The sequence below is a fragment of the Symphalangus syndactylus genome, chromosome 7 (genome assembly GCF_028878055.3).
Source record: "Symphalangus syndactylus isolate Jambi chromosome 7, NHGRI_mSymSyn1-v2.1_pri, whole genome shotgun sequence".
Classification (NCBI taxonomy): Eukaryota; Metazoa; Chordata; class Mammalia; order Primates; family Hylobatidae; genus Symphalangus; species Symphalangus syndactylus.
In genome coordinates, this window is record NC_072429.2 from 27595632 (window position 1) to 27623419 (window position 27788).

The 27788-nt window shown below is 40.9% G+C and overlaps 1 protein-coding gene and 1 non-coding gene across 4 annotated transcripts in view; both read right to left on the minus strand.

Moving 5' to 3' along the window:
- Positions 1–718: 718 nt before the first annotated feature.
- LOC134737199 (WAS/WASL-interacting protein family member 1-like) overlaps positions 719–27788 on the minus strand; it is a 41174-nt gene continuing 14104 nt past the window's right edge. The window contains exons 4-5 of one of the 3 annotated variants that reach the window (XM_063643146.1): positions 1435–1510; positions 719–1341 (exon numbers count right to left, since the gene is read on the minus strand). The gene's annotated coding sequence lies outside the window, so the exon portion shown is untranslated. Of the gene's footprint in view, positions 1342–1434; positions 1511–5250; positions 5491–27788 lie in introns of those variants that run through there. The other 2 variants (XM_063643145.1, XM_063643147.1) reach the window with 2 other exon arrangements.
- Positions 19793–19921, minus strand: LOC129487074 (small nucleolar RNA SNORA68). Its single transcript, XR_008659200.1, has one exon. It is a non-coding gene; the product is annotated as a small nucleolar RNA SNORA68 (small nucleolar RNA).

Below are 27788 nucleotides of genomic sequence, written 5' to 3' on the forward strand. Positions count from 1 at the left end.
AGAGGGAGTTTCACTGTGTCACCCAGGCTGGGGTGCAGTGGTGCAATCTCGGCTCACTGTAACCTCCCCCTCCCTGGGTTTAAGCAATTCTCCTGCCTCAGCCTCCCAAGTAGCTGGGATTACAAGCACATGCCACTATCGCCCACCTAATTTTTGTATTTTTAGTAGAGAGGGAGTTTTGCCATGTTGGCCAAGCCGGTCTCGAACTCCTGGACTCAAGTGATGTGCCTGCCTCCGCCTCCCAAAGTGCTGGGATTACAGGTGTGAGCCACTGCACCCAGCCATCTATGTACCTTTCAGTTTTGCTGTGAACCTAAAACTGCTCTAAAAAAATAATAGTCTGTAACAAGTGCTATCTCAGTCTCTGTTTCTAGAATTCCTAAAAACACCTAGTGCTTAAGAATATTTTTTCATAATATTCTGTGGGTTTTTGTGCTTGCCTGGGGCTAACAGTTGAACAGATGATTTATCTTAACAGCTGATTCATTCTCCACTCTGCCCACCCTCCCACAATCAGCAGTTTGCCTATATTTGCAAGTGTTTGACCTGATGGCATATATACATAGAATTGTGATGGGGAGAACGAGAACTGAATCCTCACCATCACCATGCAGGAATTATTTTTTGTGATCTAGAGTACTCTACAGTTCCTTCAGTCATCATAGTCTTTTTTAGATATCAACAAATCACTCTTTGATTCTGTCTTCTAATTGTTGACTAGATTGAGTGAAGGGAGAGAGGGAGAAAAGTTTGAAGGATGACGTCAATTGGCCAACCAGTCCGTCTGAGTTTTAATATGATGTACACAAGATAAAATCAGGACATATGCTTACATTTGAAATTATCTTCCCTAGCTGAAAGAGAATTAATGAAGAACCATTTATGGGTACAAATCAGCTCCCCCACTTCTTGGCATATTTCTTTGGACGAGTTACTTCACCTCTTTTTGATTCATTTCTCATATTAGTAAAATAGGCATAATGGTATTTCTCTCACAAGGTCATTGCCCAGAACGTGGTAATTGCTCAATAAATGACTTTTAGAGTCTGTATTTTACACTTGTGATTTACAAAACAACCCATGGGCCTACTACTAATTGAATCTAATACATAGATTATTATGTTTCTGAAAAACAAATGCCTGGCAAGGTAATTAAGTTTGCTCAAATCGAACTTAACCTATTCTCGAAAAATTCTTGAAAAAAGGGAATAATTTCCAATAATCACATGACATTGCACTGATCCAGCAAAACCCCTCCAGGCAGTCATAATCTGGAGTCATTCAAAACATAGTGTTTGATACATTGTGCCCAGTACCTTCTGTTTCTTCCATTCTTTTTTCCTGGAAAAGAAAAGATTACTGCTCTTGTTGATCATGTTGATTTTTAGATCTTGCTTAACATCCTCTCTTGTAGTGCTTGGGTTCAGTTCTTACCTACGTGACTGCTCTTAATGTGCCAGTATTCAAAGGATGAGGCATCCCCTGCCTGTCTGAATGCAAAAGTAGAGTTCTGATGAGGGAAAACAGAAAGAGAGAGATTTTACAGACTTTTCTTTATACTAAATCATGTTAAATTCATTGTGTACTTTATACTCACAATGCATCTCAGTCCATGCTAGGCATATTTCAAATGCTCAATAGCCACATGTGGCTAGTGGCTGCTGTACTGGACAGCTCTGGAATCTGTACTTTTAACCCTTTATTCTGTCTCCCTTTTATTCTTCTATGTTGTATATTTCTTCATTATAATTTTTATAAAATTTCTTTTCAATTTCTCCAAATTTTGTATCACATTGGATTGAAATAATCCAAAACGTGGCCACGGGAAATTTTAAAAATCAAGCCACCCCCTGAAATATAGTTTTAAGCACCCACTCCAAACTTTCTGAAAACTATTTTATTCATTGTTTGTAGAGAAATATATAGTCATTGGTCCTTTTTCATCTTTAAAACATCACTTAAAATAAGTTTAATTAGTATCTCTGGGTTCAAAATGAAATTTAATTCACTCAACATTTCTTGGGCACCTGCAGGGACACAAACTGTAGTAGTTGCTAACATTAAGACAAAGATGCCTTAAAAGAAGGCACGTATATGTGAGAAGCAGACCGTGAATGTGAAAAAAAATTGTTACCTGCTTTTTTCTATTGCCCTCCATAGTGAAATCTCAATCTTAGCTATCAGTGTGCAATACTACCTCAAAGAAGACTTAAAGTAGATTGGCCGGGCGCGGTGGCTCACGCTTGTAATCCCAGCACTTTGGGAGGCCGAGGCGGGCGGATCACGAGGTCAGGAGATCGAGACCACGGTGAAACCCCGTCTCTACTAAAAATACAAAAAATTAGCTGGGCGTGGTGGCGGGCGCCTGTAGTCCCAGCTACTCGGAGAGGCTGAGGCAGGAGAATGGCGTGAACCTGGGAGGCGGAGCTTGCAGTGAGCCGAGATTGCGCCACTGCACTCCAGCCTGGGCGACAGAGCGAGACTCTGTCTCGGGAAAAAAAAAAAAAAAAAGAAGACTTAAAGTAGATTATAGGCAGATTTTCCCCCCTTTATTTTAAAGGTATGTTTTGCCTTTTTTTTTTTTTTTTTAATTTGATACAGGGTCTTGCTCTGTTACCCACAGGCTGGAGTGCGGTGGCAAAATTATAGCTCATTGTAGCCTCGACATTCAGGGCTCAAGCAATACTCCTTCCTCAGCCTCCTGAGTAGATGGGATCACAGGCACGCATCACTACACTCAGCTAATATTTTGGATTTTTTGTAGAGACAGGGTCTCACTTTGTTGCCCAGGGTGGTCTTGAACTCCTGAGCTCAAACAATCTTTCCGCCTTGGCCTCCCAAAGTGCTGAGATTACAGGCATGAGCCACCATGCCCAGCCATGTTTTGCCTTTAATAGGTGTAAGATTTTGATCCCTAAAAGAAAACCCAGGTCCCGAAGGATCCATAGCGTGGCTGACAGAAGAAAAGAATGTAGTTTTCTCCTAGATTGCCTCTTTTAAGTCACCCAGGAAAGGAAATTATTTTAAGACAGCTCTTTTTAAACTGACATTTGTTTAGATAAGTATATTAATTATTTAGAGTAAATTCAGCCCCTGTTATACAGAAATAAACTGAATTTCAAATGTCTCCATGTGTTCACACAACTGCTCTTACTACAACTACAGTTTGAGTTACTGGGGACTTGTTAAACATCTGCAACTGAAAAGCTGTCTTCGTACTATCTAGAGATTGAAGAAAATAAAATTCACTTGAAAATAAACTCATAAATACTATCTTAAAAATGATAGTTCTATTGAGCTTCCGTTTGAGCAATTGTGTAATCACATAACCACTACAGAGAAACTAAAGAAGAGAAATTGAAAAATACTTTAGAAGATAAAACTATTGCTGTTTTTCTGGACTAACAGAAGAGACTTGTTAAATAACAACGTTGAAAAGAATGTACTTTATGCAGAAATCAAATAAAATGGAGGCAATTTACTAACAAAACTTCCATTTAAATGATGTGTGTTTGTAAAACACTCTCCTGAGAATTATAATTCTATCATGTTTCCATTTGAGTACTTATATAATCACTTAAGAGCAATAAAACTAAAAGAGAAAATATTCAAAAATATCTTAGAAGACAAAGTTTTTGCTGTGCTTCTGAATTATTTTAGTGGACTTAACAACAAAAATAGTATAATTACATACAAATAGAATAAAATGGAAACAATTTGCTTAAAAATTCACATATGGGTAATCTACAGTTATAAAACAGTATCATAAGAATTGTAATTCTCTCTAGCTTTCATTTGAAGCAAGGAATGATCACTTAATAGCAATGAAACTGACAAAATATCAAAATTGCTTATGAAGGCAGCAAAAATGCATTTTATGATTCTGATCTTTAGAAGTAGGCTTCTTGGGAGGCAGGATCAATTCTGAAGGTGCATTGCTTCTGTTTTGAAGTTGTGTGAACAGAAGACAAAATCCAGCACTTGTGAAGACATGTTTCTTGTGGCCAGAGAAGGATGTGCTAGGCCATGGCCATCCCCAAGGATTCTTTCCATGATGGCTTTCCAGAGAAGAGAGCATGGCAGAAGATTTGCTTCTCAGGAACATTCCCCTGGGACACATCTGTGCCCTCTGACAGGATGATGAGGTAGAAGAACAGAGCCTGGGCAGCTGCTTCTTGTCCAGGTGGAAGGGTTGAATCTGGTGTAATTAAATGACCAAGATCATGTGCATTGTCTTTCCTATTGGTCTCCACTTCTGAAGGTGCATGTCTCTCAACATCATCAAAAGAAGGTCTTGAGCATTGAATATCATTGAAAGAAGGCAGCAACGGAGCACCAGGAGAAACTCTCCCTGTTGTTGTGGAGGAATTTATGTGTCCTGATGGAGTTGGCCTGATGGAGGAATCTGGTCCACAGTAGGCACAGATCCTGGATCCCTGAGCCATTCCAACCTAATGCTCCGCTGTCTTGGTATCAGGGGATCCTAGTATCTCCCATGCATCTGCCAAATTTTCCTTTTGGAATATCAGGGACATAGAGATACTTTATAAAAAGCTGAAACTTATGTTGTTCATAAATCATTATTTCCCTGAGGTATGGATTTTATTTTCTTGAGTTATCAAAGTTTTTCTCAGCCAACAGAGCTCTCAACCAACTATAAAGAGCTTTTTTTCCTCGTGATAATTGACAGGATCCAATGGCTTTTTCTAATTTTTCTAGAAGAATTTTAATTTGGGTTGGGTGTGGTAGCTCACACCTATAATCCCAACACTTTGGGAGGCCAAGACAGGAGGATCTCTTGAGGCCAGGAGTTTGAGACCAGCCTGGGCAACACAAGGAGACCCTGTCTCCACAAAAAATAATTTTAAAAAATATTAGCTATGTATAGTGGTGCATGCTTGTGGTCCCAGCTACTTGGAAGGCTGAGGTGGGAGGATCATTTGAGCCCAGGAGGTTGAGGCTGCATTGAGCTGTGATCATGCCACTGCACTCCAGCCTGAGCAACAGAGAGAGAGAGGCCCTGCTCAAAAAGAGAGAGAGACAGAGAGAGAGAGAGAATTTTGGCTAGGATTCTGAAGATGTCTAGCACTTCAGATGCATGACTGATTTTTTCATCTGCTTTGGAAAGATTCTTCTCTTTCCATAGTAAATCACTTTAAATTGAATCTTGCATAATCATTTTATTTTATTGATGCAGTTTAGTAATGACTAAGTTTCTGCTGAAGCTCTGAAATCTCACTTTCAAACTGGATTTTTCAGACTGCAATGAAGCTAATACATTTTCAAGACTTTTAACATTATCCATAAGTGCATTTGTTATTTTGACTTCTTCAATAATTTAGTGTAGATTTTATTGCTTTTTCCTTCAAGAGTTTTTAAAGATACATTTGCCATAGCCATATAAATCCAGCTTCTTCAGAACTTCATTGTAATAACATAGATGTTAATCTTCATGACCTTGGATTAGGCAGTGGTTTCTTAAATACTACACTAGAGGCACAAGAAAAGAAAAAGAAAAACTTGGACTTCTTCAAATGTAAAAACTTTTGTGCATCAAAGGACACAATCAAGAAAGTGAAAAGACAACCCACAGAATGGGAGAACATATCTGCAAATCAGAAATCTAATAAAGGTTTATTTAGTACCCAGAATATATAAAGAACTCTTACAACAACATAAAGACAACCCAATTAAAAATGAATAAAGGAGATGAATGCACATTTATCCAAAGAAAATATAAAAATAGCCAATAAGCACATAAAAAGATGCTCAACATCATCAGTTGTTAGGGAAATGCAAATCCAACCACAGTGAGATACCACCTCACATCCTCTATGATGGCTGTAACAATAATTTTGTTTTTAATGCGAAATAAGTATTGGCAAGGAAACCTCAAACTTAAACCCTCAAAACCTGCTGATGGGAATGTAAAATAGTCTAGTTGTAAAAAAAAACAACAACATTTCCTAAAAAAGTTTCAGAGTTACTACAGTATATGACCCAGAAATTACCCACCCGGGAATATATCAAGAGAATCGAACCATATGTTCAAATAAAATCTTATACACGAATGTTCGTAGTAGGCATAGTTTATAATGGGCAAAAAGTGGAAACAAGCTACATGTCCATGAGTGGATAAATGGTATGAACAAAATATGGTAGACCCATACATTGGAATGTCATTCAGCCATAAAATGGAATGAAGTGCTGATACTTGCTACAATATGGATGAAACTTGAAAACACTATGCTAAGTTAAAGAACCCACACAAAAGGCCACATAATGTTTCAATTTATATAAAATGTCTACAGTAGGCAAATGTATAGAGGCAAAACATAGATTAGTGGTTATCAGGTGGAAGTGGGGGCAGGAATTGGGAGTGACTGCTTAATGTGTATGGAGTTTCTTTTTGGGGTGACAAAAATCTTCTGAAGTTAGTAGTGATGGTTGCAGAACATTGTGAATGTACTAAAAGCCACTGGTTTGTATACTTCAAAGTGTTTTTAAATGTATTTTATCTCAATAAAAAACTTTATTAATCCTCAACACAATCTCCATTATCTGAGGCATTAATTATTAATATCTCCAATTCCCAGATCTCATTGTCCTATATAAGAACAGCAGCTCAATCTCTCATCTTCTGTAAGTTTTTTTCAGTTTATTCACTTTACTCACTCTTTTTTATCTTAGCTTCTTGTGAAAGCAGATTTATGCTTTTATGAAAATATGCTTTCATCCAGGCCATCTTTTATTGCCACCTTAAGTTTTTTTTTTAATTTATCTGATATATTTTAAAGGATGCTTTCGTTGCAGCTACTTGAACTTGGATGTTCAATGCATTTTCTAAAGACCAGGTCTCTCTCATAATCTCTTTTAACCCAGAGTAAAGATGGATATTTCCAGATTTTTTGCTTATAGCCACCAGTTTTTGTATATATTATCATTTGTTCTCAAGTCTGGCTTCCATTAAAGTAGATTGAAATCTTTCAAATTCTATTCGAATGAGGCTAAGCTTGAAAAAAAAATTATGTTTTTCCTCCAGGAAGGCAGAAAATCCAATAGTCCTTTATGTTTACTTGCATAAAGTTCTATTTTAATAATTAAAAATCTGACTATGACTGAAAATACCTTTATATCCCATAGCAATTGGTGGGGGTCTGTGCTAAGGTTTGAGAAGCACTGCTCTGAACTGTTTCTCATGCTTCAGGTATCAGCTGACGTGCACTTTCTCAGGAAGGCTTTTGTAATCCACAGTCTTGAGTCAGGCCCTTAATTATGAACTTCAGATAAGCTCCATCCTTTCCTTCAAATATTTATCATAGTTTATCATCACATGCTCACTTCCACCCAGAGGTAGCTATTATCCTAAATTTTGTGTTAAGCCTATGTTTTCCTTAGACCTTACCACACATGTAGGTAGCTCTAAACAAACTATTATTTGATTTTGTCTGTTTTTTAAACTATGTCTATTAAGTCACATCATATGTGACTTTCTGTGACTTACTACTTGGCTTTCACTCTGTGTTGTGAAATTCATCCATTTATTATGTGTAGTTGTAGTGTATTCATTTTCACTGCTGTATAAAATTCCATGATATGGATAGATGACAATTTTGTAATCCATTTTAATGTCAATAGAAATTTCAATTGTGTCGATGTTTTTTGCTATTAGGAACAATTATGGGCTATTGTGCAATGGAGTTTCTTATTGTGTCTCTTGCTTCACACGTACAAAGAATTTTTTTTTAGTTTAACCTTAGGGGTAGAATTGCTTGGTATATGACACATGCTTACTTGACTTTACTAGGTGATGATAAATTGCTTTTCAAAGTTGTTGTAGCAAATCACACCCCCACCAGGAGTATGTGAGTTTACAATGCTCTACATTCTTGTCAGAACTTGATATTGTCTTATTTTTATGTTTATGCCAGGCTGGTGGATTTAAACAGTTTCTCATTGTGGTTTTAATTTGCATTTATCTGATTACTAATGAGATTGAATCTTGTTTCCTGTGTTTCTCAGCATTTGGATTTCCTCTTCTGCGAAGAGCCTTTTGCTCATTTTCTACCGAGTCATTTGTCTTTTTCCTTATTGATTTGTAGGAATCATTCATAGACTCTAGATACTGATTTTTGTGCACTATATATAACTATCTTCTCCCAGTTATGGCTTCTCTTTTCATTCTTTTTACCATGTCTTTTATTGAAAAGAAGTTGTTAATTCTTATGATTTATTACGTTTTGCTTTACAGATGGTTCTTCTTGTACCCTGTATAAGAAAACCTTTCCTAACCTAAGGTCATAAAGATATTCCAGCCGGGCATGGTGGCTCACACCTGTAATCCCAACACTTTGAGAGGCTGAGGCGGGCAGATCACCTGAGGTGAGGAGTTCGAGACCAGCCTGGCCAACATGGTGAAACCCCGTCTCTACTAAAAATACAAAAAAATTAGCTCACGTTGTGGCAGACACCTGTAATCCCAGCTACTTGGGAGGCTGAGGCAGGAGAATCGCTTGAACCCAGGAGGCGGAGGTTGCAGTGAGCCGAGATTGTGCTGTTGCACTGCAGCCTGGGCAACAAGAGTGAAACTCCATCTCAAAATAAATAAAAAAATTTTTTTCATATTTTCTCCTGAAAATCTTAAGGTTTACATTTGGAACTTCAGTGTTTGATCCATACGAAATTGAATTTTGAATATGGTGTGAGGCAGGAATTCATTTTCATATGAGTCTTTTCTGGTGTGTAAGCGATTCAACCATTCTACTCTGTGGTATATTTTCTAGAAAGACACTCTTGGGCAGATGAAGCAGGAGAAATGTATGAACAAGTTCATGGAAACATTACTCATAATAGCAAAACACTGGAAATGCCCCCAAATGTCCATGAATAATACAGCTGACAAATATTGGGTTGGTGCAAAAGTAATTATGGTATTTGCCATTACTTTCAATAATAATAATAATAATAATAAATTGGTATATGTGCCTACAATGCAATACCATACAGCACTAAAAATGAAAGATCTATAGCCACACATAGCAAAATAAATCCTTCCAAAACACCTAATTTTGAGTAAATAACCAGATTGTAGAAGAACTCATAAAGCAAGATTCCATGTATGTAACATTTAAAAATAGAAAAAATTGAACAACACAGTAGAGATATGTATGTGCATAAACTATAAAGAAAAGCAAGAGATTGGTTAATAAAAACTTAAGAGCAGTGATTGCCAATGGCTGGGAGGGAGGTGCCTGAAGTCAGGAATGGACACACAGGGTGCTTCAGAGCTAGGAGATGGGACATGTCTCCTCTTTCTTTCTAATTCCAACTATTCCATAATATCGCTCCCAGTGCTGACTTCCTGAAGCCCAGGTCTAATTATGCCACATTAGTGACCTTCTTACCCTCCAATCATCCTGTAAGTATCGGAGTTCCTAGAATTCTTTCCTTGGCTCTCTTTTTATCTCATGTTACAGGGTGATCTTAGTGGGTGATTTCATCCATCCCCATGACTGTCAACTGCCACTGAAGTGGCAATGACTCACACATTTGTCTTTCCTAAACTCCAGACCTATATATATAGCTACTGAGTAGATATTTCCATTTGCATGTTCCATAGTGTCTCAGATTCAGTATGCCTGGTGTTCTTACAAAAAGGGGAAATTTGGACACAGAGATGCACACATAGGGAGAAGACCATGTGGAGATGTAGGCGGAGATTAGGTGATGCAGCAGAAGCCAAGGAGCACCTAGAGAGCCAGCAAACCACCAGAGCTTGCGGACAGGCCTTCAGAAGGAACCAATCCTGCTGACACCTTGATCTTGAACTTTTAGCCTCCAGAGCTGTGAGGCCATACATTCCTGTTGTTTAAGCTCCCCAGTTTGTGGTACTGTGTTCCAGCAGCCCTAGAAAGTGAATGCTATATGCACGCTTGCCATCCCAATTTTCACACCCAGTAATTGATCCTATAAAAATAATTGCACAAGTGAGCAAAGGAGTTATCATAAGGATATTGACAACAGTAGTGTTTATCATTTACAACAGAGAAAACAACCTAAATGTCTTACAGTGAAAGAAAAGTTCATAAATTATAGTACATTCACACAATGGAAACTCATGTAGCTTTTCGAAATGATGTTGTCAGTATAAAGCTTGAGAGGGAAAGACATTTGCAATAAGTTGCTTAAAGAGGACTACAAAAGAGTATGTATATATATACTATTGGCCATTTTTTGCAACTTATATATATATATATGCGTGTGTGTGTGTGTGTGTGTGTGTTATAAATGCATAGGAAAAAGTCTGAAAGTGTGTCAACATATTTACAGTGGTAGAATTTCAGGTAATTTACATTTTCCTCTCTTTGCTTCTCCATATTTGCTTAAGAGATGTGGTTTAAAAATTAGCCTGTGAGGGTTCCTTGTTTTCCCTCTCCCCATTGCCCCTTTTAAGATTGACTGAGTAGATCACAATCCTTCCATACCTTGGGAAGGAGGAAGGAAGAATAGGAAAAAAGGGGAAAGGACAGGAGAAAAGGAAACATAAATTATCTATTAAAGAACTAGGGGATAAAAAAAATTATTTGTTTGTTTGCTTATAAGAGATGGGGTCTTGCTCTATCACCCACGCAGTGGCACCTTCTTAGCTCACTGCAGCTTTGAACTCCTGTGCTCAAATGATCCTCTCACCTCAGCCTTCCAAATAGCTAGGACTGTAGTGGTGCCCCATCATGCCTGGCTAATTTTTTTTTGTAGTGGTGGGGTCTTGCTATGTTGGCCAAGCTAGTCTGGAACTCCTGGCCTCAAGGGATCCTCTTGCCTCAACTTCCGAAAGTATTGGGAATACAGGCCAGGGTTCCCAGCCAGATTCATGAATTTAGGAAGCAAAATATAGTGTGAACTGTAGGAGAAAAAGGTTTGGGGAGGTAGAGTTGTGAATGAGATGCTCTAAAGCAATATAGGGTGTGAGAGAATTGTGGAAGAGAGAAGAGAGCACAGGAAGAGTATTCTCAGGGGTTACAAATGGGATCCTTTTAAACAATTTCCAAGCAATGCTCATGAAAGCTCAGAATTTCATGTTTTATCATTTTTAGCTGTTGGGATTATACTTCTTCGAATGCAGCATCAACATCATACAGAGAAAGGATTCAATGAGTCCAGGATTTATAGTCACTTTTCTACAATTAGCATATGGGTTCCAGTTTGCAAACTGAAGTACACAAGAAATATTACTTTATTTTTCTCTATCTTCATTTTTATTTATTGTTATTGTTCCTCCCAGTGGCAGAAACTTGGCCTCAGGCAACTAAGTTTTCTGCTTGAGATAATATTCAAGTGGAGGTTGGGGTGGGCAGAAGCTTAGGTAATGAGGTTCATGTGGAATGCATCCGGGCCAGAGGTCTTAGGACAATGGTGTCTTTTAAGATGGCTGTCATCCTAGCTGACCTTAAGATCTGCATGATCCCATCTGTCAACCCAAGTCCCTGTCTTTTCTGGTCTGGTGAGTCTCTTTGCTGGGCCAATTCTGTTTTTGAGGCAAGGGAAACAGTCACTAAGCCCCTCAGCCATGCTGGGCCATGACTACCATATTCCTCACCACACTGTGCTGTGGGAAAACTCTGGGGTCTTGTCACCTGCAGGGCTGAATATGTGACTTAGGTAGGGGCCCATGGATCCACTTACACCATCAGATGGTTAACATTGTCAAATTGATTGGATTGAAGGTTGCAAAGTATTCTTTTTGGGTGTCTGTGAGTGTATTGCCAAAGGAGATTAACATTTGACTCAATGGACTGGGAGAGGCAGACCCATCCTCAATGTGGGTGGGCACCATCTAATCAACTGCCAACTTGGCTAGAATAAAGCAGGCAGAAGAAGGTGGGAGAAGCTGACTTGCCTTCATCTTTCTCCAGTGCTGGATGCTTCCTGACCTTGAACAACAGACTCTAAGTTCTTTGGCTTTTGGACTCTTGGATTTACACTAGCAGTTTGCCAAGGGGATCTCTGGCCTTTGGCCACAGACTGAAGGCTGCACTGTTGGCTTCCCTACTTTTGAGGTTTTGGGTCTCGGGCTGATCCACTACTGGCTTCCTTGCTCCTCAACTTGCAGACAGCCTATTGTGGGACTTTACCTTGTGATCGTGTGAGTCAATTCTTCTTAATAAACTGCCTTTCATATATACATATATCCTATTAGTTCTGTCCTTCTAGAGAACACTGACTAATACAGATTTTGTTCCTGGAGTGGTTCAAGAATTTTAAGGATAGAGTTCTTTAGTTGGTTTCAGGGTTTCTGGAATTGGCTGCTTAATCTGATTAGACCCAAAAATGCTAAGGCCTCTACTTTGAATAGTATGGAAAACACTGATAGTCCTCGGTGTGAACTGTTTAGAGTTATGCAAAATAAATGCATTTGATACTCCTGATTCACTGCTCTGCAGAGGCAAGGAGTTTAGCGACTCTATACATAATACCTTTGACCATATGTGGAGAATCAAGAAATGTCATAAAGTTGTTTGGTTGCTCCTAAGTTTGCTGGACAAAGTGATGAAAGAAAACGATAAACTCAGGGATTCTAACTCCTGGCTCCAGAAGGAGATACTGAGCCCCAAATCTTCTAAGACTGCCCTAACAGAGAGTTTTGTCTCCTGTACAGAAAGAGCTGAAATTGTGGAAAAACAGACACAAGCTCTTATCATGTGAGTGGCTGACTTGCAATAAAAGGTGAATGCACATCCTTGCCAGGTGTCTACTGTTAAAAGTGAGGGCATTGACTGGAAAAGAATGGGACCCTGCAATTAGGAATGGGGATGTAGGAGGTCCCTGATGAGGCTTGGGACACTGAGCTTCTAAATTCTGATGAGCCTTTTTTGCCAGAGGAAACAGCCTTCCCATCTGCAGTGGTAGCAACATCTCCCCCCACCACCCATGCTGCCATTAGCCTTTCCACCTTTGTCTGAGGAGATTAAGCCTGCACTGCCTGAGGCAACAGTGATGGCCTCCCCTGAGGCAGTTGCCAGGTAAGAGAATGCTGCTTTTCCTCAGGACCCACCCCCAACACCCCTGTTTGCTTCCAGACCTATAACTAGACTCAAGTCCCAGCAGGCTCTAGAGGTAAGGTTCAGAGTGTGACCAATGAGGAGGTGCGCTACACTCCAAAAGAACTGAGTTTTCTAATTTATAAAGCAGAAATCTGGAGAACAGTTATGGGGATGGACTCTAAGGGCATGGGATAATGGTGGAAAGAACATAAAGTTGGATCAGGCTGAATTTACTGATATGGGCCCACTAAGCAGGGATTCTGCATTTAATGTTGCAGATCAGGGAGTTAAAAAAGGTTCTAATAATTTATTTGCTTGGTTAGCTGAAATATGGATCAAAAGATGGCCTACTTGGCTAGGCGTGGTGGCTCATGCCTGTAATCCCAGCACTTTGGGAGGCCAAGGTGGGCAGATCACTTGAGGTCAGGAGTTTGAGACCAGCCTGGTCAACATGGCAAAACCCAGTCTCTACTAAAAATACAAAAATTAGCCCGCTTGGCGGCACATTCCTGTAATTCCAGCTACTCAGGAGGCTGAGGCAGGAGAATTGCTTAGATCCAGGAGGTGGAGGGTGCAGTGAGCTGAGATCATGCCACTGCATTCCAGCCTGGGTGACACAGTGAGACTCTGTCTCTAAAATAAATAAAATAAAATAAAATAAAATATAAAATAAAATAAAATAAAATAAAGCCTACTATGAGCAGGCTGGAAATGCCTGATCTCCCCTGGTTTAATGTAGAGGAAGGGATCCAAAAGCTTAGGGAGATTGGAATGTTGGAGTGGATTAGTCACTTTAGACCTACTCATCCCAGCTGGGAGGGTCCAGAAGATATACCCTTCACCAATAGTTTGCGAAATAGATTTGTGAGGGGAGCATTTACATCCTGGAAGAGCTCTGTGATTGCTCCTCTTTGTATGCCAGATCTTACATTGGGAACTGCAGTCACTCAATTAGAAATGTTAAATGCAATGGAAATAATTGGATCCCAAAGTGGCAGGGGCCAAGTTGAGGCACTCAACCATCAAAGGCAAGGTGGATGTAGTTACTATAATGGACAGCAGAGGCAAAGCAGCAATCAGAATAGTCTGATTTATGTAGAGCTCTGGCTTTGGCTAATTAATCACAGTGTTCCTAGAAGTGAAATGATACGAAGCCTACTGCATGCTTACTTAATTTATATAAGCAGAAAACTTTCAGGCTGCATGGACAAAAGACTAATTTGAATTATAAAAATAGAGAATCATGGCCTGTCAATCAATTTCCAGACTGGAACCAGTTTACAGACCCAGAAACCCTTGAATGAAAGGGAGGCCAGTTCTCCTTGAGGAAGAACCTCACTATACTACCAACAATTTATGCAGTTAATCTTTATCCCATCCTTCCCTAAGGAGACCTCTGGCCTTTTACCAGGGTAGCTGTGCACTGGGGAAAGGGGAATGATCAGACCTTTCGGGGACTACTGGACATTGGCTCTGAGCTGACATTGATTTCAGAGGACCCAAAACATCATTGTGGTCCTCCAGTTAAAGCTTGGTTAGCTGAAATATGGATCTTATAGGGCTTATGGAGATAAGGTAATTAATGACGTTTTAGCTCTGGTCTGACTTATGGCAGGTCCAGTGGGTCCCCAGACTCATCGTGTGGTCATTTCCCCAGTGCCAGAATGCATAATTGGCATAGACATACTTAGCAGCTGGCAGAATCCCTTTTTGGCTCCGTGACTGGTAGGGTGAGGGCTATCACGGTGGAAAAGGCCAAATGGAAGCCATTAGAGCTGCCTCTACCTAGAAAAATAGTAAGTCAAAAACAATATCACATCCCTGGAGGGATTGCAGAGATTAGTGCCACCATCAAGGACTTGAAAGATGCAGGGGTGGTGATTCCCACCACATCCCCATTAAACTTTCCTATTTGGCCTGTGCAAAAGACAGATGGATCTTGGAGAATGATAGTGGATTACTGTAAGCTTAACCAAGTGGTGACCCCAACTGCAGCTGCTGTACCAGATGTGGTTTCATTGCTTGAGCAAATTAACACATATCCTTGTACCTGGTATACAGCCATTGATTCAACAAATGCCTTTTTCTCCATTCCTGTCCATAAGGCCCACCAAAAGCAATTTGCCTTCAGCTTGCAAAGTCAGCAATATACCTTCACTGTCCTGCCTCAGGGGTATATCAAGTCTCCAGCTTTGTGTCATAATTTTGTTCACAGAGATCTTGATCACTTTTCTCTTCCACAAGATATCACACTGGCCTATTTTACTGATGACATTATGCGGATTGGACCCAGTGAGTGAGAAGTAGCAAACACAGTGGACTTATTAGTGAGACATTTGCATGCCAGGGGATGGGAAATAAATTCGGCTAAAATTCAGAGAACTTCTACTTCAGTGAAATTTATAGGAGTCCAGTGGTGTGGGCCTATTGAGATATTTCTTCTAAGGTGAAGGATAAATTACCTCATTTGGCCCCTCCTACAACCAAGAAAGAGGCACAACACCTAGTTGGCCTATTTAGATTTTGGAGGCAACACATTCCTTATTTGGGTGTGTTACTCCAGCCCATTTATCAAACGACTCAAAAGGTTGTCAGTTTTGAGTGGGGTCCAGAACAGGAAAATGCTCTGCAACAGGTCCAGGCTGCTGTGCAAGCTACTCTGTCACTTGGGCCATATGACCCAGCAGATCCAATAGTGCTGGAGGTGTCAGTAGCAGATGGGATGCTGTTCGAAGCCTTCGGCCAGCCCCCATAGGTGAATCACAGCAGAGGCCTCTAGGATTTTGGAGCAAGGCCCTGCCATCTTCTGCAGATACCTACTCTCCTTTTGAGAGACAAGTTTTGGCTTGATACTGGGCTTCGGTAGAAACTGAAGGTTTGATTATGGGTCATCAAGTCACCATGCGACCTGAGCTGCTTAGAAGGCACAAGTAAGTTACATAAGGAAATGGCTCAAATGCCCATGGTCTCCACTCCTGCCACCATGTCTTCTCTCCCCAAGCCTGCACCGATGGCCTCATGGGGAATTCCCTACGATCAGTCTACACAGGAAGAGAAGACTAGGGCCTGGTTTACAGGTGGTTCTGCATGATATGCAGGTACCACCCAAAAGTGGACAGGTGCAGCACTATAGTCCCTTTCTAGGATATCCCTGAAGGACAGTGGCAAAGGGAAATCTTCCCAGTGGGCAGACCTACCCTCAATGTGGGTGAGCACCATCCAATCATCTGCCAACTTGGCTAGAATAAAGCAGGCAGAAGGTGGTGGGAGAAGCCGACTTGCTGAGTCTTCCAGCTTTCATCTTTCTCCAGTGCTGGATGCTTCCTGCCCTTGAACATCAGACTCCAAGTTCTTCGGCTCTTGGACTTACAATAGTGGTTTGCCAAGGGTCTCTCGAGCCTTTGGTCACGGCTTCCCTACTTTTGAGGTTTGGGGACTCGGACTGATCCACTACTGACTTCCTTGCTCCTCAACTTGCAGAATGCCTATCGTGGGACTTTACCTGTGACTGTGTGAGTCAATTCTTCTTAATAAACTCCCTTTCACATAGACATATTTCCTATTAGTTTTGTCCCTCTGGAGAATCCTAGATGGGATTCTGTCATTCCCAGATTTTTCCAGGGTTTCCACCATTGCTTCCCCATTTTCTCACCAACTTCCTTTCAACACACATGACATGGGTTTGACTTCTTTCTCATAGACACTTACTGATATTTTAGTTTTCTGCATTATCTCCAGTTCTTTCTCTTCTTTTGGTCCTGGAAAATCTTGCCACAACTCTGTGTTGTCCAGATTCTTCTTAGGCCTCTGAGCATTTCTTCATTGTCTGTTTTTTTGGATATTTGTTCCATCATCTGTCCACCAAATATTCAGCTTCTAGCATTCCACTTTTGGCCCACTGTCTTTCTCAGTTTTTCCCAGGTTACCTCATCCACTCCCAAGGATTTAACTGCCACTTCTATGCTAATGACTTTTGAACCTACAGCTTTAGTCCAAAATCCATGTCTTGTTGCTGTATATCTGTCCTTGATCTCCCACAAGCCAATAAAACTCAACTTGTCCCAAATTCTATATATCTTCTGAAAACCTGTATTTTTCTCTTGCATTCTTTCTCTTCAGTGGTGGATATAATTACAAACTGCTTGGTTATTAAGGAAAAATGCTCAGTGCTTTGAGGATGTTTAGTAGAGGCACTCTCTATCTGTCTAGGATGGGGAGGGGGATGCAAGAAAAAGTTCTCTCACTTAGATATTATTGAGGCTGACATCTCCAGATCTGCACAGCTCAGGAGTCTGACTGCATCACTTCCTTGCCCCAGACCTTCAAGAAAAACATGCAGTGGTGTACCCAGGGGGTAGCCACCTTGATAGAGAGGAGCGTGTTATCATTGTTTAGCATCGTTGGCAATGTGGTCAGTTTTATTATTGTTTTCTGATACTCAACAGACAGTCTACCCACTTTTTGCCTGCACCCAGCATGATCCACTCAAATTGCCCTACTCCTTGGTACTCCACTGAAAACTTGGAGGCCTCCACCCTCCTCTCCTTATCCCCATCTGCCCTTCAGCCAAGGCTCTAAGGCCAAATCACTCTGTTGTTCCTCATTTCTGTGTCTTCTCTCATGCTCTTCCCTCTGCCTGGAATTCCCTCTACTCCATACACACACTGTAACTGGTTTACCCCTACACTTTAAGATTCAACTTAAATATCGCTTGCCCCAGGAAGCTGTCCCTGCTCACCCAAGGCTGAGTCACATGCCCTTCGTTGGGCTTCCGTGGTATCTTCTAAATACTAAATTTCTGCATTGGCCACATTGTACTCTAATTAATCTGTTCATGATTTTGTCTCTCCCAATTACTGTGTGCCAAATGAAGTAGCCGTATTCACTTTTTTATTCACTGAGATCCGAGGAAACACTACATTATTCATTTTCATATCTCCGGGATCTAGGAAAATACTTGTCACAATATTGATGAGAAAGGTGTTTACATCGTGTTTGTGACATAAGGTTTAAATTCTGCCGAACACTTATTTTCATGGGAAAAATAATATTTGGAGTATGCCCTTAGGGTCTCCCTCCACTTCCTTTCCTGGTACCCTTTAGAAACCCTTATGTGAACCTTTCACATATATATGGAAGGCTCAGGTTGGTCTTCAACACCACTGCCTTGATACTACAAATTTACAAAGTGGAAGACATTTTTCAGTTTTAAAGCATGCTCTTCTCCAGCTCTCTGCAGAGCTTCTGTTTCTGCAAGACAGTGACTGAGAGTCTGGTATTCAATTATTATTTTATTCATTTAACTGCACCAGTAAATAGTGATAGAATTCAGAACTCAGAGCTACCACAATATGGAATTTTTAAAAGGCACTTGAAATCCTTGACAGCAGAAGCAGGGACATTTAAAATACAGAGGACAGGCAACCAAATTGTGAAATGTTCTCTCTGTAATCTTCATCAAAGATATATGCTTTGAAATGATTCCTATTCCAGGGAAGAAAATACAGTCTGCTCCTCTCTTCCCATTACCACTATTTACAAAGCACCACCAAGTCTTACAGATATTTTCTTCCCAGTGTCTCTCATAACCATTCCTTTCTTAAGGTTTCATAAGACCCATATGAATGTTCTTTGACATCATATCATATTATATGCAGTGATTCTTTAAATAGTATTCCAGTGTTGAGATAGTGAAAAGCACTGGAAGCACTGGTGTGCTGGTAAATGTTTCACAATCAGCTCTCTGGGGAAAGAGGCTCTATTGGTAGTGTTTGCCAATCTCCATGGTGTAAATACTCCCACCAAGGCAGATTTCAAGCTATCAACTTGATGTCACTGAATGAGGAGCTGGGGAAAGGTGGAACCCATTGTCTCTACTGAACCAATACAAGCTGCTGTATATCAGCTCTAGCACATTTCTGGATGGACGATTAATTTTTCTCAAGCACCATTTAAGACAGGTTATTCTCAGATTCAGAAATCTACCCAGACTTCTACTGTCTGCCATGGAAATAGAAAAAAAAACCAGTCTGTCCACTTTTCCCTATCACCACAAATACTGTGTTGGGCTACTTGATTGGTGTCTGCATTAGCTAGTTAAATGATCTCCTTGGTTCCACTATTACCTCTACAGTTCTTCTCCCTACAGCAACCAGAGTAATTGGTTAACACTAATTTGATTGTGTTACCTGCCCGGAGGCAATATTGCATCACACCAGGAACTATGCCACTGGTGCAACATGGAGTTGTGCAATACCCAGGCTATTCAACCATACTCAGCACCCTGACCTCTGCTTAAAATCCTCAGAGGTTTTCCATTACATTTAGGGATTTGTATAATATTTGTATTTATATAACATATGGTTTAACCTGGTCTCCAAAGGCCTGCATGATCTGACTGCAGCTTCCTCTTCTGTCCCATCCATGCCACTCTCCCTCTGACTTACTTGGTTCCAGCTTCTCTGAACTTCCCAAATTCCTTCAATTCCTCTGCCATACTAAGCTCTCTCTAGGATCCCACCTGGACCGCTCTTCTTTTTGATTTTCCTCTGGTTAAACTTTCTTTCTGAAGTCTCTGCTCACAAGGCACTTTCCAGAGAGATCTTCTTTGAATCTAAATTAAGCCCCTTCAATTAGTCTCTTTCAAGGCACGTTATTTTTTCACTTCTAAGCATTATAGTGGGTACTGTCATTATGAGTGTTTTGGTGTCAATGATGGCAGGCTTTTTTTTTTTTTTTTAAATTTTCACCAGGGATGTAGAACCTCCAAATTTACTGTGAGGGGCACAGCCACAGCCCTGCAAAGGTGACAAGATGTGCTTGCTGTTTGCATCTGTTTAAATCATCACTATAAGAAAGTGATTCTTGGGTTTAGGTATGAGTGATAGCAGTTTTTATGACCAGAAAAGATTATTTATGATGAGTTTGGTTTTTAGAAATTAATATTCCATTTAAGGTTATAAGATCAAAAGACTATTTGTCCTTAAGCTTTAAAATTCAAAATAAAAATCACATTGTTCTATTAATGAATAAATAAGACTTTAACAGTCACTTTTAAGGGGGCCTTTGATTAATGTGTGACCCCTTTTACAAACTTTATTTTAATTCTGTTTTTTTTTTCTTCTTTTGAGACGGAGTCTCGCTCTTTTGCCCAGGGTGGAGTGCAGTGGCACAATCTCGGCTCACTGTGACTGCAACCTCCGCCTCTCGGGTTCAAATGATTCCTCTGCCTCAGCTGCCCAAGTAGCTGGGACTACAGGCACGCAGCACCACCCAGCTAATTTTTGTATTTGTAGTAGAGATGGGGTTTCACCATATTGGCCAGGCTGGTCTCAAACTCCTGACTTTGTGATCCGCCCGCCTTGGCCTTCCAAAGTACTGGGATTACAGTGAGCCACCATGCTGGCCAATTTTAATTCTTAAACATTAAAAAATTACATTCATACATTTAATGTACTTGTTTTCATTTTAAGTCATTCAACTGTGTAACAAAAATAATTTAAGTAACTCTAACATAAGAAACATAAATATGGTGAATATTAGGTTCTTCTGAATGTTCCAATAGTATCTTTAAATTTAGTAAAGTTTTCTTATACATTGAACTTAAAGTCAGAAGTTAATCAATTATTTAATTAAATATTATATATTAAATTATAAAGCAATTCTGTTTGATTCGCTCATCTGCTATTAATAAATTCTCCAAATAATTACACATATTCCAAATAGCAAGTGCACAAGGTGTTCCTCAACTTAGCATGAATATATGAATACAATGGGTTTGGCTTAATCAGTTTTCATAATTCACTCTTTTATTTTCAATTACAGATCCTCCTAGAATTAAAATGGGCAGATGAAGCAAACAGTTATACCCCACCAAACATTTGGTGTAGTTTTCAGGAGGAGGTCACTGAGGATACAAATTGACCCTGGATTTGGCTGGGACTCAGGGTTTTGTGTTCTCCCAACATACTGAGGCCCAGTTATGAGGCCTAGTTATAGGAATTTCATAGCCAGAAAGGGTCCCATGTTCACGTCCCTAATTCTAGTGAAATCTGGGTCTGCAACCCTTCTCCTAGGTTCTTACACTTTGAGATTGGATTGATTTACTCTTTGAATGGCTTTATTCTATTCTAAATTATCTTCTTATTCTTCCGAGCAGGCCAGGCTCAGCTCTTATTGATATATAAATAGAATCCAGTTGAAATTCCGTAAATCTCTTTGTAGTTTTGTATAGCTCTATTTACAATGGTAAGATTAGTCTTAATGACAGGAATGGATCTCAATCTACAAACACAGTTCTGCAAAAACTCTTATTTTCTAAATATGTGACTCACCATTAATTTAATTAATTTTTCTAGGTGAACACAAGGCATGGGATTGTTACTTGCTACAAGGCAAGACATACAGGAAAGGGCTGGCAGTGACTCATGGTGTTAAGGTACCAGGGCCAAGTTACCCATCCTACTGGAATTTTTTGTTCTGGGGGCTCACTTTCTGGGATCTAGGGGAGTTGCAGCAGTAGCTGCAGCAACAGTGGATGATAATGAGCAACAGCAAGAACAACACGGTGCTGACGAAGGTGAGGAAGATAATGTAGGCAGCAGTGTCCCACTTGGACTGAAAGGGCTGATCCCTGTCAGCTGTTGGTCTCCCCACACTTCCAGAGCCATTACCCCCAGCTCCTCCATGAACGACAGATCCATTTTAGCAGAAGCGCCCTGGTGTCACCTTTTAAAAATATACTAGACAAGCACTGTGAAACACATGGGCACTCAGCCACTGTTGACTTTGTGAACAAAAGAAAGAAAGAGAGGCCGGGCGTGGTGACTCATGCCTGTAATCCCAGCACTTTGGGAGGCCTAGGCGGGCGGATCATGAGGTCAGGAGATGGAGATCATCCTGGCCAACATGGTGAAACCCCATCTCTACTAAAATATAAAAAATTAGCCAGATGTGGTGGCGTGTGCCTGTAGTCCCAGCTACTCGGGAGGCTGAGGCAGGGAATTGCTTGAATCTGGGAGGTGGAGGTTGCTGTGAGCCGAGATCACGCCATCGCACTCCAGCCTGGGTGACAGGGCGAGACTCTATCTCAAAAAAAAAAAAAGAGAGAAAGAAAAAGAAAGAAAGAAAGAAAGAAAGAAAGAAAGAAAGAAAGAAAGAAAGAAAGAAAGAAAGAAGGGAGAGAAGAAGCAAGGGAGGGAGAGAGGAAAGAAGGGAGGGAGGGAGGGAAAGGAAGAGTAGGTTTTAATTTATAATTTGAACCCTTATTCAACAGGAATTGAAAATGATATAGAGTCAGTACTCACCCTTCCCTTTCCTCCTGAGATTTCATCTGGGTTCCAGGTGAACTCAGTGACATCAAGTTGGACAGCTTGAGACTTGCCTTGGGTGGAGTAGTTATGCAGGGAACAAGGGTTTCCAAACCTTTAGAATTTCCTAATAGGACTGTCTTTTGTAATTCATAACATGCCTCTTTGAATCATACCTGACCGGATGCTAATGAGAGAATTCTTAACCTCTAGAGAGCTTCAGGATAGAGCTGATCACCAGGCGACTTTCAGCCCCATCCCCTAACCCCTAACCGTGGGGAGGGGAAGAGGGTCTGGAGATTGAGTTCAATCACCAATGCCCAATCAATCACACCTACATAATGAAACTTCAGTAAAATCTCTTGCACAACAAGGTTTAGGGATCTTCTGAGTTTGTGAACATATTGATGTGCTGGGCGGGTGGATGCCCAGATTGGGCATGGGCTTTCTGTCCACCTTCTACTCCCTTCCTAACTCTATGCATCTCTTCCATTTGGCTGTTTCTGAATCGTATTCTTTATAATAAAACTGCTGTAGTAAGTATAGTGCTTTCCTGTGTCCTGTGAGTCTTTCTAGTGAATTATCAAACCTGGTGGAGGGTGGGGAGTGATATGGTTTGGCTGTGTCCCCACCCAAATCTCATCTTGAATTGCTATGTGTTGTAGGAGGAACCTGGTGGGAGATAATTGAATCAGGGGCTCAGTTCTTTTCCGTGCTGTTCTTTATCAGCATGATATGTCTTTATCAGCAGCGTGAAAATGAGCTAATACAGGGAGGTTCATGGGAATCCCCAAATTTGTAGTTGATTGAGCAGAGGTTCAGTTAGCTTGGAGCCCCATATCCAGCTAACATGTGAAGTGGAGGCATTGTTATGCAACTGAGCCCATAACTTGTGAGGTCTGCACTGACTCCAAGTAATTGGTGTCAGAGTTGAATTGAATTATTGGACACCCAGTTGGTATCAAAGAATTGGAGAATTGGTGGTCCTTGGAAAACGACAGATTTGCTGTCAGAAAAACAATGCTGTGCTTCATTGGAGCACTACTCCTGTGTGCCTAGAGATCACTTTGCTCTTCTGCACCAAAGAGAAGCACAGGCAGAATCTGTAAGGTTTCAAAGTCCAAGTGCAAAGGCTTCTACAAAGCCATTTCTACTCAATGTTGGTCAACTTGCTGGGCTGGGCCTGGAGAATGTGAGCACCAGTCTCCTCTGCTCTTATGAAGTCCAAACTAATCTTGAATTTGTCATCCCCTGGAGCTTGGCCTGGGCAATGAGATGGGGTGGAGGCTCCATTTTGCCAAGATCCAACACCACCTAAGTTCTAATCACTTCCCTCTGACTCTCCTCCATACTGGGGAAAAGTTGCCAGTCTCTGGGCCAGAATAGCCTTGCTCTGATTCATTGAGTATCTTCTCAAATTACTATTCATGACAGAAGTTATATTCTATGTCTACTGAAAACTGGGATTTTGGAACTCAAGAGCTAGGACAAGGTTTTTGTTAGTTATATATTGGATTCTGCAATTCATCTATATTCTGCATCATTACATGCAGAATACTGAGCTGATTGAATGGGTAAGAGCCAAAGGAGAACAAATAATGCTGGGAACAAAACACACAATGAGTAATTTTCCAAAATATTAACTCAGCACACACTTTGACCATTTGTATTAATGCTTATGGAATAGTATTTGATGTCAGTTTTCCACTAGACTGTAAATACCATGAGGACAGGGATTATATCTTGCTTGTTCATTATTGTACAAAAAGTAGCTAGAATAGTACCTGCATCCAAAAGAAAATCAATAAAGATTTGTTGAAGTCATTAATGAATTTAAACTCCTTAGTTTGACATTCAATATCTAAGTGATGACTCCCTGCTCTCATAAGATAATTTTATTCCTGTAGTCACCAACTTTCTATATCACCTGAATTAATACAGTTATCAGCTTCTATCTGTCACTTAAGATCAGATCATTTATTTGAATATATTGTTTTCTTTGCTAAAAATGTCCTTTCTCCACTATAATAAAACATCTTCCCCTCTTTCAAACTATGCCTTAAAACTGATCCACAAACAACCTTCCATGATTGACCTCACTTGTCTGTACACTCAGTTTCATTCACTCATCCCTTTAAAAATATATATTGAGTAATTAGTCTGTATTGGACACCATTCTAGGCACTGGGGATAGAAATGTAAATGAAAAGCTCTCTGTCCAAATAAATAAAACACAAATGAGGTATTTTTAAATAGTGATAAAGGCTATTAAAATACAAACAGGCCAGGCGCGGCAGCTCACACCTGTAATCCCAGCACTTTGGGAAGCCAAGGTGGGTGGACCACTTGAGGTCAGGAGTTCGAGACCAGCTTGGCCAACATGGCAAAACCCGTCTCTACTAAAAATACAAAAATTAGCCGAGCATGGTGGCAGGTGCCTTAATCCCAGCTGCTCGGAAGGCTGAGGCAGGAGAATTGCTTGAACCCAGGAGGTGGAGGTTGCAGTGAGCCGAGATCATGGAATTGCACTCAAGGCTGGGCAACAGAGTGAGACCCAGTCTCCAAGGAAAAACAAACAAAAAACGTAGGGCAGTGTGTGAGAGAAAGTGATCAGGGTACAACAGAACAACATTAGATAGTGATTCAGGAAGGCCCTAGGCTGGGTGCTGTGGCTCACGCCTGTAATCCCAGCACTTTGGGAGGCTGAGTTGGGCGGATCACCTGAGGGCAGGAGTTCAAGACCAGCCTGGACAACATGGTGAAACCCTCTTTTCTAAAAATACAAAAATTAGCCAGGAATGGTGGGACACACCTGTAATCCCAGCTACTTGGTAGGCTGAGGCAGGAGAATCCTTGAACCCAAGAGGCAGAGGTTGCAGTGAGCCAAGATGGTGCCACTGCACTCCAGTCTGGGTGACAGAGTGAGAGCCTGTCTTGGAAAAAAAAAAAAAAGTCGTGATTCAGAAAAGTCCTGTCTGAGCATGTGATGTTTGAGCCAAGGTCTGAATGAAGGGAAGATGTGAGGATGGAGCATTTCTGCTACCATTTTTGTCAGGAGAGTGAACAGGTGCAGAGGGCCTGATGCAAGCATGGGTTGGGGTTCCTGGAAAAGCATAAGTGAGGGCGTGACTCAAGCTGGAGAACTAAGGAGGAGAGTGGTAAGAGATGAGAGCAGAGAGGCAAAGGTGCCAGGTCAGGCTACGCCCTGTGGGCAAGGAACAGGAGTATGCATTTTGAACATAAGGGACACCTGCAAGGCTCTGAAACTGGGCCATGTCGTGGTCTGATTATCTTTCAGAAATGTATCTAGCCACTGGGTTAGGGCTAGACTACAAAGGTGAAAGCAAAAAGACTAGGTAGAATTTAATTGCAGTAACATGAAATGATAGCTCAGCATGAACTAGGATGGTAGTGAAAATGGAGAGAAGTGGACAGATTGGAGACCTATGCTTGAGGTCAAGCCAGTAGGGCTTGCTGATGGATTGGCCGGGCACGGGAATGAAGACTAGGGTAAATGGGGAAACAGGAGAATCAAATTTGAACTTGACTTCTAGATCTGGGTTGGTGGTGTCATACGCTCAGATGTGGAACCAGGGAAGGAAAGATCAAGGTGGAGGTAAGGGGCAGGAGTCCAACGTTCTATTTAATTCACCTCCAACATGCCTATTAGACATCTAGGTGCAGATGTCGAGTATGTGTTGGGACATATAAGCATGGATCCCAGAGGAAAGGCAGAACAGGTGGTGGTGAAGAGAGCAGACTCTGAACTCAGCTTAGCCAGTTTCAAACCCTGGCTCCTACCTATGTAGGCTTGAACAATTTACTTAAACTCTTTGTGCCTCAGTTTCTTCATCTATGAATTGGGGATAAAAACAGTACTTACCCCGTAAATTTGTTGTGAGGATTAAATGAGTTAATACATATAAAGACCTTAAGACAGGGTCTGGTATGTAGGGAGTGTCCAATAAGTGTTAACTACTATCATCAATAAGAGGCTGGGATTTGGACACAGCTGAGGGTACAGCTGAGGGCTGGAACACAAATTTGGGAGTCATTAGTGGAATTTTAAAACCATGGGAGTGGATGATATCCCCTCAGGATCTAGTGTGTTTACAGAAGGCGAAAGGGCCCTGAGCCAAGCCTTGGGTCACTCCAACATTTACAGCTAAGGCAAAGTAGCCCTCAAATGAGAGTGAGAAAGAACAGCTAATGAGGTAGAAGAAAAACTGGGAAGGCATGCAGTCACAGAAACTGTGGTAGGTTAAACAGTATTCTCCCCAGAATTCATGCCCATCTGGAATTTCAGAATGTAACCCTATTTGAAAATAGGGTCTTTACAGACTTAATTAGTTAGATCTAATAAGTTCAGATGAGGTCATACTGATTACAGTGGGTCCTGAATCCAATGACTGGTGTCCTTACAGAAAGGCCATGTGATGACAGAAGCAGAGACTGGAGTGAGGCAGCTACAAGCCAAGGAACACCAAGGACTGGCAGGAGTGAGCAGAGGTTAGGAATAGTCAAGAAAGATTCTTCCCTAAAGACTTCAGAGAGAGCATGGCCTTGCTGACACCTTGATTTTGAACTTATAGCCTCCAAAACTGTAAGGGAATAAATTTCTTTTATCTTAAGCCATTCAATTTGTAGTCATTTGTTACAGCAGCCTTAGGCATCTAATGAAAAAATCAGGAGGAGAAAGTGTTTTTAAAAGGGGGAGATAATTGGCTAGGTGTGGTGGCTTACACCTATAATCCCAGCACTTTGGGAGGCTAAGGCAGGTGGATCACGTGAGGTCAGGAGTTCAAGACCAGCCTGGTCAACATGGTGAAACCCCATCTCTACTAAAAATACAAAAATTAGCCAGGCGTGGTGGCGCATGCCTATAATCCTAGCTACTTGGGAGGCTGAGGCATGAGAATCGCTTGAACCCGAGAGGCGGAGGTTGCAATGAGCCGGGATTGTGCCACTACACTCCAGCCTGGACCACAAGAGCAAAACTTCATCTCAAACAAAACAAAACAAACAAGTAAACAAACAAACAAAAAAACAGGTGGGGAGATGGTCAACTCTTTGAAATGGCTGGTGACAAGTAGAATAAGATCAGTACTGACAAGGGACCACTGGATTTGGTGAGGAAGTCTTTCATGATCTTGCTAGAAAACTTTCAGTGAAATATTTGGGGTTGAATTCTGATTGGAATGGATTAAGGGGAGAATAAAAGGTAGGAAGTTGAGGCAGTTGTGATAGACAACTTTTCAGGATATTTTTTGTAGTGAAGTGGAGGTGAGGGTTGTGAGGCATGAAATTCAAGGGGGGGATTTTTTTTTTTTATTTATTTTTTATTTTTAAGGGACAGGATCTCACTCCCACCCAGGCAGGATGCAGTGGCACAATCATAGCTCACTGCAGCCTTGAACTCCTGGGCTCAATCGGTCCTCCT